The following is a 17,947-nucleotide window of genomic DNA, read 5'->3' as shown; positions in this document are numbered from 1 at the left end:
TAGGTGCCGTTTTTTTTTTTGTAGCCAAAAAGGATGGATCATTAAGACCTTGTATTGATTATCGTGCCCTCAACAAAATTACTGTTAAATATCAGTATCCGTTACCCCTGATTTCTGATCTATTCTCCAGAGTTAAAGGTGCTTGCTGGTTTACCAAGCTTGACCTCAGGGGGGCGTATAATCTTATTCGCATTAAGCATGGGGATGAATGGAAGACGGCGTTTAATACTCCGGAGGGACATTTTGAGTACCTGGTGATGCCTTTTGGGCTCACTAATGCCCCTTCTGTCTTCCAGTGCTTCATGAACGATATTTTCCGAGATTTTGTCGATAAATTTTTGATTATCTATCTGGATGATATTTTGATCTTCTCCAAGGATTGGGATTCTCATGTGGAACATATTCGGACTGTGTTCCGGATCTTGAGGGAGAATTCCCTGTATGTCAAAGGATCTAAATGCCTTTTTGGAGTACAGAGGATTTCTTTTTTGGGATTTATTTTGTCCCCGTCAACTATTGAAATGGACCCGGCCAAGGTACAGGCCATTCACGATTGGGTTCAGCCCACTTCTTTGAAGGCCCTCCAGAAGTTTTTGGGTTTTGCTAATTTTTATCGGAAATTTATAGCAAAATTTTCTAGTATTGCCAAGCCATTGACTGATTTAACTAAGAAGGGTGCTGATGTGTTAAATTGGTCTCCGGAGGCTGTTTCTTCCTTTCAGGAGCTGAAGCGAAGATTCACCTCCGCCCCGGTTTTGCGGCAACCTGATGTCTCACTTCCATTCCAGGTAGAGGTGGATGCTTCTGAGATTGGTGCAGGAGCTGTTTTGTCACAAAAGGATCCTGTAACATCTAAAATGAATCCCTGTGCTTTCTTTTCCCGAAAGTTCTCTCCATCTGAACGTAACTATGATGTGGGGAATAGGGAACTGTTGGCCACGAAATGGGCATTTGAGGAGTGGAGACATTGGTTGGAGGGAGCTAAGCATCAAGTCCTGGTCCTCACTGACCACAAGAATTTGATTTACCTAGAGTCGGCTAAGCGCTTGAACCCTAGACAGGCTAGGTGGGCCTTGTTTTTTACACGTTTTGATTTTGTGGTTTCTTTTCTTCCTGGAACAAAGAATGTCAAGGCAGACGCCCTCTCTAGGAGCTTCTTTGCTGATTCTCCTGTGGTGACCAAGCCTGCTACCATCTTAGGCGAAGGGGTAGTTCTTTCTGCCATCTCGCCCGATTTGAGATGTGCTCTGGAAGAGTTCCAGGAGGACAAACCTGAGCATTGTCTCAGTGGAAAGTTGTATGTTCCTGACCAGTGGAAGAAGAGAGTGATGTCTGAAGTTCATTGCTCTGCTTTGGCTGGTCATCCAGGTATTTTTGGTACTAGAGATCTGGTGAGTCGTTTTTTTTGGTGGCCCTCCTTGTCTCGTGATGTCAGGAATTTTGTGCAGTCCTGTGGGACGTGCTCCCGGTCTAAATCGTGTTCTCGCTCTAGTGGGTTGTTGATGCCTTTGCCTGTCCCCAAGAGGCCATGGACCCATATTTCAATGGATTTCATCTCTGATATGCCTGTCTCTCAGAGGATGACTGTTATTTGGGTGATTTGTGATAGGTTCTCTAAGATGGTTCATCTTGTACCACTCCCTAAGTTGCCGTCTTCCTCTGAGTTGGTGCCCCTGTTTTTACAACAGGTGGTTCGTTTGCACGGGATTCCTGAGAACATTGTATCTGACAGAGGAGTCCAGTTTGTGTCTAGATTTTGGAGAACTTTCTGTTCCAGGCTGGGAATTCAGTTGTCCTTCTCCTCTGCTTTTCACCCTCAGACCAATGGGCAGACAGAGAGAACAAACCAGACCTTGGAGTCATATTTGAGATGTTTTATTTCTGCTGATCAGGATGATTGGGTTTCATTTTTGCCCTTGGCCGAATTTGCTTTAAATAATAGAGCTAGTTCTGCCACTTTGATGTCACCTTTTTTTTGTAACTTTGGGTTTCATCCTCGATTTTCTTCAGGGCAGGTGGAGCCCTCTGCCTGCCCAGGTGTTGACACTGTGGTGGAGAGAATGCACCAGATCTGGGACCAAGTGGTGGATAAGTTGTCTCTCTCCCAGGAAAAGGCCCAGCGGTTTTCCAACCGACATAGGACCATTGGTCCCCAGTTTAAGGTTGGTGATATGGTGTGGTTATCATCAAAAAATATTGCTATGAAGGTGGCTTCTCCTAAGTTTAAGCCTAGATTTATTGGACCTTACAAGATTGTGGAGATTATTAATCCGGTCTCTTTTCGTTTGGCTCTTCCTGTCACATTTAAAATCCATAATGTGTTCCATAAATCTTTGTTGAAGAGGTTTGTTGAACCTGTTGTTCCGGGGGTGGCACCTCCAGACCCTGTATTGGTTGAAGGTAACATGGAATATGAGGTAGAGAAAGTACTGGATTCCCGTCTGGCTAGACGGAGACTCCAGTATTTGGTTAAGTGGAAGGGTTATGGTCAGGAGGATAATTCCTGGGTCTCTGCCTCTGATATCATGCCAAAAGATTGGTGCGTGCCTTTCATCGGGCTCACCCTGATCGCCCTGGTGGCGTAGTTGAGGGTTCGGTGACCCCTCCTCAAGGGGGAGGTACTGTTGTGAGTTCATTTTCCCCTTCATTACTGAGGCCCGAGGAACTCCCTCTTCTGGTAAAGAAAGGTAGTGAGCCTGATTATCAAACACCTGAGGCTGATGATGATGACTGGCTGAGTGGAGTTACTGACTGGATATAAGGCTGCCGATGCCCTTCTGCCCTGCGGGTGATTTCTCTGTGGATCCTTGGAGACCAGTCTGAATTCCTGCTCCTCTAAAGCTAAGTTTGCTGCTCGGCCTTTTGCTTTGTGCTTTGACTTTGTTTTGCTTTGTTTTTCTGGATTTCTGCCATTCCCTGCTGGGGTGTACTGAATTCATTTAGCTCTGTCTTCTGAAAATACCTGAGTGCTGATTTAGTTTTTGAAGCCTAGCTGCTTCAGGGCCTTTTTCATATCAGCTTGTTGGCTTATGTCTTTGATAGGGTTTTGGCAGATTGCAGACAGCAGCCTTCCTGTCTTCTCCTATCTAGGTAGTTTTGGGCCCCGTCTTTGCTCAGTCTATCTTTCTGTCTGTGTTAGTATTTTCATCTTGCTTCACCGTCATTATATGTTGGGGGCTGCCTATTGCTTTGGGGTCTGCTCTGGGGCAGTTTAGATTTCCCCTTTCTTTCTTTAGGCCTATGTAATTCTCCGGCTGTGATCGAGGGGTCTAGGGCATCGTAGGAACCCCCCACGGCTACTGCTAGTTGTGTTGATAGGTTCAGGGGTCTGCAATCTGATAGTTGCCAACTTCTCTGGTTTTCTGGACTTAGCTTGTATTTCTGCTTTTGCCTCCTACGGTGACTCATTCATAACAGGGCACCATATATTACTTCATACAGTATAATGGGCCCCATATATTACTTCATACAGTATGATGGGCCCCATATATTACTTCATACAGCATAATGGGCACCATATATTACTTCATACAGTATTATGGCCACCATATTGTAACAACCCTGCTGGCGTCACTGCATGGCCTCCCATCCCCCGCACATCAACTTACTCACTGCTCCGGGTCATGCTGTGAATTCTGTCTGTTGCCAGTCCTGTGCTATGTGCCTCTGCTCTCCTGTATTTTTCCTGGCTATGTGTGTATAGGGGGCGGCGCCAGAACGCTCTGGTTCTTATGCAGTCAGGGTGCACCTGTCTAATCTGTCCCTGACCAATCACCAAGAGGCCTTGACTATTTAGCTCCACCACACCCACTGAAACACTGCCTGTGCAATGTCTAATCTCAGTTAGTATCTTGCTGCTGAGGAAGCCAGGCCCTGTCCTGTGTATTTCCTCCTTCTCTGGAGGAATACTTCTTGTCTTGCTTTGTACCTTGTCTGCCTGCCAGGAGGCTGAATATCCTGGCCCTTGAGTCTTGGTCCCAGTACCTTTTCTGTACTCTGTCCTACCTTAGTCTCCCTTTCTCCTTGTCTGTGGCTTCCTTCCCTGCTGAGTCTTTCCTTGTGTCCTCTCTGTGCATCTGCACCCTTGCAGCTCTGTCTGTGCATCTGCACCCTTGCAGCTCTGTCTGTGCAGCTGCACCCTTGCAGCTCTGTCTGTGCAGCTGCACCCTTGCAGCTCTGTCTGTGCAGCTGCACCCTTGCAGCTCTGTCTGTGCAGCTGCACCCTTGCAGCTCTGTCTGTGCATCTGCACCCTTGCAGCTTTGTCTGTGCATCTGCACCCTTGCAGCTCTGTCTGTGCATCTGCTCCCTAGCTGCTCTGCCTGCTTGGCTCCCTAGCTGCTCTGTCTGCTTGGCTCCCTAGCTGCTCTGCCTGCTCGGCTCCCTAGCTGCTCTGCCTGCTTGGCTCCCTAGCCGCTCTGCCTGCTCGGCTCCCTTGGAGCCCAGCCTACTCCGCACTCCTGCAGCTCCGCCTACTCCGCACTCCTGCGGCTCCGCCTACTCCGCACTCCTGCGGCTCCGCCTACTCCGCACTCCTGCCTATATCCAAACCTGCACCTCCTGTGTGAACAGGTCCAAATCCTGTTCCAACATACACCACTCCCTCCTGCCTACACCTGCACCTGCTGTGTGAACAGGTCCTTACCTGTCCTTTCTCATACCACGCCAGTCTGTCCTGTGTCTCCAAGCCGTGCCTGCTTGCCCTGTGTCTCCAAGCCGTGCCTGCTTGCCCTGTGTCTCCAAGCCGTGCCTGCTTGCCCTGTGTCTCCAAGCCATGGATGCTTGCCCTGTGTCTCAGCCTGCCTGTTAGTCACACCTGTCCAAGTGACTTGTCCCCGAGTGGGATCAGCAGCCACAGCCAGACACCACCCTGGAGTGGCACCCAACAGCTACCTGCCACACAAGCCTGACCTCACCATCAGAGGCTCCAGTGAAGACCGAGGTAGCTGTCGTAGTCACGCCCCTTCCAGGGTAGTCTGGTTTGTGGCACAGTGGGGCCACAACCCCCCCGGCTTGCGCCATTCAGCCAAGGCACGAGCGTGACAGTTTGCTCAGGCCATGGTCCCTGCTGAGTTCCTTTTCTTTCCGCTCACAGAGCATGATGAAATTTCTCCCTGCCAGTGTGAGCCACCGGAAGAGTTTGTTCTGCCTTGCGTGGTTCCAATTGTTGAGACTTCTGAACCACTCATAGTCTCCAAGGCCATCTATGAGCAGCTCCTGACCTATGAAGAGCACAACCCAGCAGACCCGCCTAGGTTCTATGGGGACCCCAAAGAGTGCCAAGGGTACCTGAAAAAGTGCCTGCACTACATCCTGCAGAATGCAGCTTGTTTCCCCTCTGACCGGGTCAAGGTGGGATACATCATGTCCTACCTAGCTGGTGATGCCTTGATGTGGATCTGTCCCCTTTGGGAAGCAGGGGACCCTGTCGTCATGAGCCTGGGGGCCTTCCTGGTGTCCTTCTGTAAAGTGTTCGACATGCCTCGTCCAGCTGCTCTTGAAAAGTCTTCCCCTCCAAGCTTCCAGAGACAAGAGGAACCTGTGGGTGAATCGTCTCAACCACCTATGACCGTCCAGCCATCTCCTGTTCCACAGTCTGCCGATGCGGGATGCGGCCTCCCGTGCAAGATCCAAGAGGTCTAAAAAGAAGAAGCGGGCCAAGTTGCAGCCGGAATCTGGCCTCTGCCCTGTGAAGCCCGTACTCCAGAACCCTGGGCCAGTAGGAGAGGCTGCCCCTGGTGAGAGTCCTCCCTCTCTATTAAAGCCTATGACTGTTTCGTTGCCTTCTGGGAGCTTTGGGGTGTTCGAGCCACCAGCCATACAGAGTCGGTGTGTGATCTCCATTCTTCAGCTCCAGAACCCGGCGTGGGCATCGTCTAAAGGTGGCCGAGCCCTCTTTGAGAACAGTCTAGTTCTGCAAGGACAACTACAGCTCCAGGTCGGAGCTTTGTATATGAAGAAGTTCGTCTTCCATTGGCTGTCTGGTATGCCCATGGGTCATTCTGAACCAGAGACCCTGATGCCCATTTATGTTTGGAGACCCAGCAAGGCACCACACTTGAAACAACCAAGTGACAAGAGGTGTCTGGTTCCCTTGCGTCGCATTCAGTCAGCAAGGTCGTCTTCTTCGCCTGGTTTGCTAGGCGCCGAGTCAAGGTGTGAGGATGCCTCTGAAGAGGGGGAGGCGGTCTCAGTCTCCTCACACATCCCCTGCGACTATACCAGTGTTGAGCACCCCTGCCTCTTGATTGTCTTCCCCAGGATAAAGGGCTGAAGATGGATCCAGAGTGTATGCCTTCAGCTCCCCTGTGGCCTAGTGGTGAAGGTCCCAAGACAGAGCTTCACTCATCCTCTAACCAGGAAGATGTGGTCCAGTTTTTTCAGGGTAACAGGCTGAAATGGCTCCCTGAATGTATGCCTCCAGCTTCCATGTGGCAGGTGGATGAAGAGGTTGGAACAGTGGCCTACGTATCTCCGTTTCTCACCCTCCTGGAGCAGGTCAAATTTTCTTTTGACAACGGGATGAAATTGGACTTATTGAAGGTGTCCAGTTTCTAGCTGGCCGGCTGATGTAGGGATCAAGTCTGAAGCTTCCAGGTCCCTACTTTCTGACAATCAGGAGGAAGAAGTCCTTGTACCCTCTGTGTTGGAAGCTGTTGGGCACCAAAAGACTGGGCACTCAGTGATTCCGGATGGCACGCCTACTTCACATCACCTGAAGGATGCCCTGTCAGCCTGGACTGTGTGTGGTCTAGTACTCCTTCTTCAGGTCATTCTGGCAGGCTTGAGGAAGAGGGGCCGTAAAGGGGAGGTACTGTAACAACCCTGCTGGCGTCACTGCATGGCCTCCCATCCCCCGCACATCAACTTATTCTCTGCTCCGGGTCATACTGTGAATTCTGTCTGTTGCCAGTCCTGTGCTCTGTGCCTCTGCTCTCCTGTATGTTTCCTGGCTATGTGTGTATAGGGGGGCGGCGCCAAAACGCTCTGGTTCTTATGCAGTCAGGGTGCACCTGTCTAATCTGTCCCTAACCAATCACCTAGAGGCCTTGACTATTTAGCTCCGCCACACCCACTGAAACACTGCCTGTGCAATGTCTAATCTCAGTTAGTATCTTGCTGCTGAGGAAGCCAGGCCCTGTCCTGTGTATTTCCTCCTTCTCTGGAGGAATACGTCTTGTCTTGCTTTGTACCTTGTCTGCCTGCCAGGAGGCTGAATATCCTGGCCCTTGAATCTTGGTCCCAGTACCTTTTCTGTACTCTGTCCTACCTTAGTCTCCCTTTCTCCTTGTCTGTGGCTTCCTTCCCTGCTGTGTCTTTCCTTGTGTCCTCTCTTTCTGTGCATCTGCACCCTTGAAGCTCTGTCTGTGCATCTGCACCCTTGAAGCTCTGTCTGTGCATCTGCACCCTTGCAGCTCTGTCTGTGCATCTGCACCCTTGCAGCTTTGTCTGTGCATCTGCACCCTTGCAGCTCTGTCTGTGCATCTGCACCCTTCCAGCTCTGTCTGTGCAGCTGCACCCTTGCAGCTCTGTCTGTGCATCTGCACCCTTGCAGCTCTGTCTGTGCATCTGCACCCTTGCAGCTCTGTCTGTGCATCTGCACCCTTGCAGCTCTGTCTGTGCATCTGCACCCTTGCAGCTCTGTCTGTGCATCTGCACCCTTGAAGCTCTGTCTGTGCATCTGCACCCTTGAAGCTATGTCTGTGCACTCTTGAAGCTCTGTCTGTGCATCTGCTCTCTTGCCACTCTGCCTGCTCTGCTCCCTAGCCACTCTGCCTGCTCTGCTCCCTTGCCGCTCTACCTGCCCGGCTCCCTTGCAGCCCAGCCTACTTCGCTCTCCGGCAGCTCTGCCTACTCCGCACTCCTGCGGCTCTGTCTACTCCGCACTCCTGCCTATATCCAAACCTGCACCTCCTGTGTGAACAGGTCCAAATCCTGTTCCAACATACCCCACTCCCTCCTGCCTACACCTGCACCTGCTGTGTGAACAGGTCCTTACCTATCCCTTCTCATACCACGCCAGTCTGTCCTGTGTCTCCAAGCCGTGCCTACTTGCCCTGTGTCTCCAAGCTGTGCCTGCTTGCCCTGTGTCTCCAAGCCATGCCTGCTTGCCCTGTGTCTCCAAGACATGCCTGCTTGCCCTGTGTCTCAGCCTGCCTGTTAGTCACACCTGTCCAAGTGACTTCTCCCCAAGTGGGATCAGCAGCCACAGCCAGACACCACCCTGGAGTGGCACCCGACAGCTACCTGCCGCACAAGCCTGACCTCACCATCAGAGGCTCCAGTGAAGACCGAGGTAGCTGTCGTAGTCACGCCCCTTCCAGGGTAGTCTGGTTTGTGGCACAGTGGGGCCACAACCCCCCGGCTCGCACCATTCAGTCAAGGCGCGAGCGTGACACATATATTACTTCATACAGTATAATGGGCCCCATATATTACTTCATACAGTATAATGGGCCCCTTATATTACTTCATACAGAATAATGGGCCCCATATATTACTTCATACAGTATAATGGGCACCATATATTACTTCTTACAGCATAATGGGCACCATATACCATATATTACTTCATACAGCATAATGGGCACCATATATTACTTTGTACAGCATAATGGGCACCATATATTACTGCATACAGTATAATGGGTGTAATGTACTGTAGATATGTTTCTGGAACATTCTAGAAAATCCCTCTGTCATGTAGCTGCAACCCCCCCTCTTCCCCCACAACACACATACCAGCGTCTTCCTGCGTGCAGCTCTGTGAAACCTGAAGCCTCAGTGTAGAATTCTTCTCCTCCCCCCTCCCTGCACAGCTAAAGGAAGTCCTTTGTCCTCTCAGGTCATGTGTCTGAAATAAAACTGTGAGAGATATTAAAATAGGCTAGCCTGGGCTCTGATCGCAACAGAAAAACTAAATGAACATTTCTGTCATCTGCGCGGACCCGGCTTCCCTACGGTAGCTCTTGCAAAATCCTAATCTCTCCAGAAACTGAGATATGGATTGCTCCCAAATGGAGGGTCTTAATTATGGCATGCTTGATGTTTTTGGATTCTATTTGGTAAATCACAAACAATGATGCCCTATGTGTGTTGGTACAGGCTTTTCTTGTTTAGATATAGTTATTCTAAGCTTTGTAGCCAAATCATAACTTGGAGAGAGGGAGGTTGGACCTCACCAGACCGTCCATTTCGTTAGGTCACAGACCCTAGGCTATAAGGTACTCCCTACCATATCCCAGGCAGTTCAGCTGGAGTCCTCCTGCCAGAGAGATGTGCCGATGAGTGGGGACATTTGGTTAAGTGCCCCTCCCCCAGCCACATGGTCTGTCTAATACCAACTACGCACATGTGAGTGTTACTTTCTGTTCTTCCATCCACTTTGTTTTATATTTGTATTTGTACATATGTAATGTCTCAACTTTATAGCAACTTTTATCTATGTAATCACTGCCCGCATTCTTTTGGGAATAAATGATAAAATCTATTAGCTCTGTCTCCATGCTCTAAGAAACAAACTATGCGCCTTTTTTAGATAATCGCTACTAATTTCAGGGGTTTGCCATGGACCCTCTTAATTAACACTTTGATTAAGTAAAGCGTGGCTGGTGGCAGCGTGGTGTGCGCGGCTGGTGAGGCTAGCTGGCAGTACAGAAGGGTCTTATAATGCTGAATGAGTGGTTGAGGCCACAGCATTGATAATTCCCTTTCTGCAGTAGTCTAATTGCCCGTGCACAACAAGCAGCCCGTCCGGCGACTAATTATCCTAGGTGCTGTTTACCTGAGAGACCTGAGGGTAAGGGGGGCGCCGGAGAGCTGCGAGTTCCAAAGTGGAACTGAGAAAGTGGGATATACATAAATCCCCGCAGTTCTTGGAAGGTTGTTAGCAGTGGTGGGGCAACCAAAATCCCCCCTTGCGGTAAATTGTTAGAGCAAGATTATCTTGCTGTATATGTTTGTCACATGGTACCAGTGGCAGGATAACTAAGATAAGCCCCACTGTACCTGTGATAGCACCATATATTACTTCATACAGCATAATAGGCACCATATATCACTTCATACAGTATAATGAGCCCCATATATTACTGTATACAGTATAATGGGCCCCAAATATTATTTCATACAGCATAATGGGCCCCATATATTACTTCTTACAGGATAATGGGCCCCATATATTACTTCATACAGTACAATGGGCACCATATATTACTTTGTACAGCATAATGGGCACCATATATTACTGCATACAGTACAATGGGCACCATTTATTACTTCATACAGCATAATGGGCACCATATATTACATTATACAGTATAATGAGCCCCATATATTACTGTATACAGTATAATGGGCCCCAAATATTATTTCATACAGCATAATGGGCCCCATATATTACTTCATACAGTATTATGAGCACCATATATTACTTCTCACAGTATAATGGGCCCCATATATTACTTCATACAGTATAATGGGCCCCATATATTACTTCATACAGTATAATGGGCCCCATATATTACTTCATACAGTATTATGAGCACCATATATTACTGCATACTGTATAATGGGCACCATATATTACTTTATACAGTATAATGGGCCCCAAATATTATTTCATACAGCATAATGGGCCCCATATATTACTTCACACAGTATAATGGGCACCATATATTACTTCATACAGCATAATGGGCACCATATATTACTTCGTACAGCATAATAGGCACCATTTATTATTTCATACAGTATAATGGGCACCATATATTACTTCATACAGTATAATGGGCCCCATATATGACTTCATACAGCATAATGGGCACCATATATTGCTTCATACAGTGTAATGGACCCCATATAATTCTTCTACCCAAACCCCACTGTTCTGGTCTCCTCAGTGTATTCTGATCCTCCGCAGTGCTTGGCACAGGGACATCATTAACTTTACCTATATAATTGTCCACTTGGACTGATAGTAATAGTGATTTGTTTGTACCCTGTTGTCTGGCGCTGGCCCACTATATGGGGGTGCTCAGGGCATATGATTATACACCAGTAAAAAGGATGAGAGGCTCAATGTGACCAGTGCCACCTAGTTTCCTACCCCTCTTATTCGACTGGTACTGTGGGCACACTGACTGGTACTGAGGAAAATAAATAACAGAGAGATAAAAAACACAGAGAGAAAGAAAGAACAGAGAGAGAAAAAAAGAGGGGAAAGAAAAAAGAGAGAGAGAGAGAAAGAAAGAGGGGAAAGAAAGAAATAACAGAGAAAGAAAGAAGAAGGAAAGAAACAGAGAGAGAAAGAAAGATTCTATAAAGATCCTATAGCAGCCCGGCTCACACTGTAGTGCCCACCTCAGCCTCCCGATGCAGGACATATCATGATCCGCTCACATGGCCGGCATCCCGAGTCCATGGCGATCCTGCTGTCTGCGCTGTTGGGGGAGGATACGGTGATGGATCTGAAGCATTCCCTGAAGTGCCTCCATGGTTCTGTCACAATCTCCTCCCAAAATTACCTCATTTCCAGTCAGCTTCTAGCACGTCACTTCCGGTGGAACGTCACGTGCGAATTTTAAAGTGCTCCTCGTGGCTCCGCCGTGTACTTCTGTGTCAGCGGGAAAAGTAAGCTCCCAGCCGGGGCAGTGGGGCAGAATCTCTCTCAAAATCGGGACTGTCCCGCTGGGAGGTATGAATGCTCCCCACCATACACCTTGTACACGTATGGCTCTGCATACATCATACACACACGGTTCCGCTTTTTATGCCTCATACACACACGGCTCCGTTCTGTACACCTCGCACACACATGGCTCCACTCAGTACACACATGGCTCCACTCCGTAAACCTCGTACACATGTGGCCACGCTCTGTAAACCTTGTACACAAATGGCTCCACTCCGTAAACCTTGTACACATGTGGCTTTGCTCCATACACCTCGTACACATGCGGTTCCGCTTCATACACCTCACACACACGTGACTCTGCTCCGTACACCTTGTACATGTGCGGCTGTGCTCCATACACGTGTGGCTCCGCTCTGTACACCTCGCACATGCGCTGCTCTGCTCTGTACACCTCGCACGCGCGCTGCTCTGCTCCGTACACCTCGCACACGCACTGCTCGGCTCCGTACACCTTGCACACGCGCTGCTCCACTCCGTACACCTCGCACACGTGCTGCTCCGCTCCGTACACAGGGCTCCACTCCGTGTACACACACGGCTCCGCTCCGTACACATCTCTGCTCCGTACACCTCGTACACAAGCAGCTCTGCTCCTTACACCTCACACCTACGTGGCTCCACTCCGTACACCTCGCACACACACAGCTCTGCACACCCCATACACTCGCGGCTCTGATCCGTACACCTCGTACACACACACGGCTCCGCTCCGTACACACACACAGCTCCACTCCGTACACATCTCTACAACGTACACCTTGTACACATGCAGCTCTGCTCCGTGCACCTCCAACACTCGCGGCTCCGCTTCGTACACCTTTTACACACACGGCTCCGCTCTGTACACCTTGTACACACGCGGCTCTGCTCCTTACACCTCGTACACACGCGGCTCTGCTCCTTACATCTCGTACACAAGCGGCTTCGCTTAGTCATGGATCTGTACCTGCACTATAGGTTTGACAAAGCTATTTTGCTCAGACAAAATCTGGAAACTTTGCCAGTAAGAGCTGATCGGCGGGGAACCTGGTGTCGCATCCCACTAATCTGATGTCAATGACCTATCAAAAAGGATAGGCAATCGATAAAAAAATAGCGGCGAGCCTCATTAATTGTCTATTTAGTAATCTCACTACAAAACATTACCTTTGTCTAGTTAATGTGCTGATGTTAAAATGAAAGTAACAGCCCTCCCATGAAGATTTTTTACTATGTGACTCTGTATAGGCATGTAGTGTAATGCAGTATTAGTATGCTCGCCTACTACTATGTCATCCGGGATCCAGTGACGACGTACTCCTCTTCTGACCCTCCGGATCACTCTTATGTATGAGCCAGAATTCTCTTTACGAGGCACCGTAGACTTACATTGTAATGTAATAGACTTACACTGTAAAAGCCACTTCTGGCTCACACACCAATCAGTGTGATCCGGAGTCAGCAGAGTGGTGACGTTACTCAGAAGAGCGGAGTGGCACTGAGTACCAAAGAAGATGGCAGTAGGTGAATAAATGAACACATACACACTATACTACATGCACATAAACACACAAAAAATCTTCATGGGAGGAATTTTTAACTATTGGCTTACTTACGGATGAGTACTTTTTTAACATGTACTGCAGCTCATTAACATGAATAAGGGTTCATGCTTGCCCGGTCTCGTTATACTGTTGGCACAGGCCGGCTTCGGATGTGCACTAAAAGGTTTACCTTTTGCATAGCAGAAAAGATCACTTCACGTGACAAAGGCGCATTTTGCCAGTTCATTGGGTGATCGGCAGCCTGTTTCCCTAGGAACACTCACTACAATTAAGTGTAAAAGGATTTTATGGTTGTTCCCTTTTACCAAAGAATGGGTTCATAGGTCCTCTGTGTTAGATCTGCTGCTGTCGCCCATTAAGCACCACTCAATGAATCGTATCAATGCCTAGTCTAGAACATATAGACAGGGAGGGCGCACACAAAACTATAAAGTAACAAAAATTTCTTTATTGAATCAAAATGCAACAATGGTAAAAGCACAAGTGAGCCTAAACGCTCAGTGGTGAGCAAAAAAATCTAATGTGGCACCACAGCTGACCAGGAACCGATAGTACTATAGCAGCAGAAAGATGTACATAAGTATGATTGCATAAATGCACCAAAAGGTAGTGGCCAGCAGTGGGCCTGTTTAACCCAAGTTGCTTTAAAAGTGCGTAGTGCATAAGGCTACTGCAGTGGACAAAAAGAACGTGATGGTAGCTAGCATGGCATGTAGTGCTGCAAAAAAAGTGTAATGATGGTTTACCTGTAGACAGCAATGGTGCCACAACCCCAAAATATGTGTATATGTTCTGATCCATTAAGGCGCTGAACCCTAGTATTCAGCAGTCCTATATCTGAATTCCCATATGATACCCAATTAAAGATTGATATGATTTAGTTTAGGTGGCATTGTTTTTTTTAGGGTTTTACTTTTGTTCCAATTAATGCCTAGTCTCTATATTTTCTCCTTGACAAGTTTAAGAGCTGAATATCAGCTTAAGGTACATTAGTCTTAGACATCACATTTCTAACTCTACTACCTCCATAACACAGGGCCGGAGTTGGAGCTCCAGTCATTGGAGACATCGATGGAGACTACCACCACGACGGTCGGAGGAATATACTTGAGTGGACTCTGCCTGTTATTGACTCCAAAAACAAGAGTGGAAGTCTGGAGTTTAGCATTGCTGGACATCCCAATGATTTCTTCCCCGTCAGTGTCCTTTGTATCCAAGAAGAACTACTACAATCTACAGGTTGGAATACTGCCTGCCTGTGTATTCCATTCAGACATGCAGATTTTATTTCCAGCATAATAAATGTGTGTTTTATGGATTAAAGGGGAACTGTGTACAGAGAAACTGTAGAGAGGTTGGTGATGAATCTGACTGCTGAGGCACTGGGACTCCTATGGGTCACTGGGAGGGTCCTGACCCCCTTGTTTCATCTTAGAATGATTGCACATGGTTGTGGTGGCATGGCTTTGAGATTGCTGCTGTTCCTTTCATGTCTATTAGACTGAGGTACCTGAACGCTGTTCTTGGCTACATCCATGGCCCCTAGGCGCTGGATGGAGGAGAAGCTTTCATGTACAGTGTGCCACTTCTTTAAATTACACCCAAAGTCAGGAGAAACAGGAGATGAGTTGGAATGATTGAGGCCCCATCAGTCAGACAGACCGTCTTTTGTGGGAAAACCCATTACACTGGCCATAGACATGATAATCTTCAATGATCCAAACATTGGAGAATTACTTGTTCATTGGGTTGACATCTAACTGGAGGGTCTTAAGAGTATATGATGTCTGATGACTGACATGAGTGAATTCTTGCAGTCATTGAGCATTGGTTGCATGATATTTGTACTCTATGGTAGAGAAGCAGTTACATAAGGTGCTCTCACTCTTTCTTTGGTTTTATTCGTTTGGCCTTGGGCATAGTAAGCAGGCTTGTCGTTGTTACTTTTCAGGGGATATTTCTTACTCGGTGTGCCATACTTTATAAACATGAAGGACATTTTTTCTCTTTCTTCTGCAGGTGGCTAAAGTGACTCAGGTGGATGGCAACAGCCCTGGGAGGTTTTCTATCGAGACTTCGTTTCTTGTGGACAAATATGAAATCCTGTAACCAGCAGAAAGAACAAGGGTCTATCCTGGAAATCATTTTCTGTAAAAATTCTGAATAGAAACCACCAAAGGGGTTTTCTCTATGCCTTGCACTTTTCAGGCGGCGTACAGAAAATCCCAATAAGTACTATCCAGCAGATCTTATTCACGCCTTCCATGGAACGGAAAACCAGATTTTGTTCCATGTACTATTTTTATTTCCTACTTGCAGAAGGGGCAGTACAAACGATTGTCCTGCAAGAAGTGCTCCCGTGCACGTCCCGATATTGAGGGAAAACTCTATTTCAAAGAAGAAGAATTTATATATCTGTCCTGTTAGCAACACGTTTCTTTTCATTCTCTGGAATATTCTAATTTTTATGGTTTGGTTGTCATTTAGGCAATTATTTTTGGAGGAAAACTGAGGATTTTTTTTGTGAGCAAATAGAAAATGTGGGCATGTGTAACCTTGTAGGAGACTGGCAAGAGGAATGACGGGACATGTTTTTTGTAACCCTGTATAATTACATAAAGAATACACACATTCCATAACACAGAAATATTGTTCTGTAACCCAATAAAAAAAAAAAGCTGAGAATGAGTGTGATTTATTATGTAGTGTATAAGCTATGCCTCCTAGGATCTACCCATAAAATGACAGAATAACTCAACCTGTCCAACACTTCACACGGCCTTACATGCCTGGTTTTCTATGTTACACTGGCTGAATCTTGCTAGATTTCAGTAAAAATTTTTATTCATTTTTGGATTTGTTGTTGGTTTGTTGTAAGTCACAAAGAATTCATTTGGGAGGAAATTTTGTTTTCCAAAACTTTTATTAAGGTTTTATAACAATAAGGGGGGGGGAAGGGGATGGGACAAGGGAGGGAAAAGACAAAAGGGACCAAGTGGTCCTTGAAACCCGAAGGGTAGGAAATCAACAAGTCAAATTTTACAAACATTTCAATAAATTCTATAACTACAAAGCAACTCATATTAAGTATAGTGACTTAAGAAAACTTTATGGAAATAGACATATCCATCTGGACCATTTTTTTGCAAATTTATCGAGTGACATTCACCATCGCTATTTGTTGTTCAAAGGTTTTATGGAGGGTAATTTTTTCGATAATATCTTGGATTTTGGGAGGGTCAGATCTTTTCCAGTGAAATGCGATGGCGTTTTTTGTAATTAATGAGAAACTGGGTCTGAGCAGAAAAAGTAAATTAATGTGCATGCAAAATGTAATTGCATATGAACACATGACCTTTACACAGAGAAAACCAAAAGCAAAGCACAAAACAAATATCCTGGAATAAAAAAGTAAAAAAATATATTGCAAAAATTGCATGAAGGTAGTAATAATAGTAATAATAAGGGTATTTAGTTAACATAATTTTGATCAAAATAATGTAGAAGCCATCCCGCCACGTCACGGCAACCCTTGTGGGACAGTCCTAACTCTTGTATTTAAAACCTTTCCACTTGTCAAGTGACGTAAATGTGAACAAGGACAGAGGGACTGAACCACCAATAATAGTATAGGCCAGACAGGATGGATTTTCCAACTCAGAAACAGGGCGGTCACACCCTTATATGCACAGAATGCACAATGAAACAAATGAGAAACTGGGTCTGAGCAGAAAAAGAAAATTAATGTGCATGCAAAATGTAATTGCATATGAACACATGACCTTTACACAGAGAAAACCAAAAGCAAAACACAAAACAAATATCCTGGAATAAAAAAGTAAAAAAATATATTGCAAAAATTGCATGAAGGTAGTAATAATAGTAATATTGGTTCAGTCCCTCTGTCCTACATTATTTTGATCAAAATTATGTTAACTAAATACCCTTATTACTATTATTACTACCTTCATGCAATTTTTGCAATATATTTTTTTACTTTTTTATTCCAGGATATTTGTTTTGTGTTTTGCTTTTGGTTTTTTGTAATTAGTAAGATATGAACCACCAAAGGAATGGTGGATTGCTCAATGCCATCAGAATTTAATGATAAGAGCTAGTTGAGGTGACAGGGTGATGGATTTGGGGAGTAGAGAGTTAATTAAGGAAGATATGTCTTTCCAAAGAGATTTAATTAGAGGACAGTGCCAGAATATGTGGAGTAAGCTTAGTGACCGCATCCTCTCCAGCAGGTCGAGGGATTTTCCGGATTGATCTTGGAAAGTCTGGCTGGTGTGTAGTACCACCTAGTCAGCATTTTGTGATGGGCTTCCTGAAGAGACATGGAGATAGAGGCAGCAAAGGAAATGGAGGAGGCCTGTTCTCAATCTGCTGAGTCTGGGGCTATATGTAGTTCTTTTTCCCATCCCAGCAGATTGTGGGTTTTGACAAATGTTTGGCTCCTATTCAGCCACATGTGTGTATGTATGTGTGTGTGTGTGTGTGTGTATATATATATATATATATAATGTATGTGCTCCAAAAAATATTGTGGTTTGTTTGTAATGAGATTGGCAGCGGTTCTGACAAAGTTGGTTTAGTTAAAAGAAATTTATCGATAAGGTCTTTTAGTATAATATAGTTGCAGAATGAGGAAGATGAGACCTTGAATCTCTCTTTAATTAGAGTGAAAGGGATGAGAGTATTATCATC

At 46.3% G+C, this 17,947-nt stretch overlaps 1 long non-coding RNA gene across 1 annotated transcript; it reads left to right on the top strand.

The window, feature by feature from the left end:
* The first annotated feature begins 14,302 nt into the window (after window positions 1–14,302).
* On the top strand, window positions 14,303–15,922 carry LOC141087497 (uncharacterized). Its single transcript, XR_012231675.1, has 2 exons — window positions 14,303–14,476; window positions 15,257–15,922. It is a non-coding gene; the product is annotated as an uncharacterized lncRNA (long non-coding RNA).
* The last annotated feature ends 2,025 nt before the right edge of the window (window positions 15,923–17,947 follow it).

This window comes from Dendrobates tinctorius, unplaced genomic scaffold, assembly GCF_039654945.1.
Source record: "Dendrobates tinctorius isolate UK_male_01 unplaced genomic scaffold, ASM3965494v1 ptg000034l, whole genome shotgun sequence".
In the NCBI taxonomy this organism is placed as follows: Eukaryota; Metazoa; Chordata; class Amphibia; order Anura; family Dendrobatidae; genus Dendrobates; species Dendrobates tinctorius.
The sequence above is the reverse complement of the archived record's forward strand: the minus strand, read 5'-3'. Positions and strand labels throughout refer to the sequence as shown.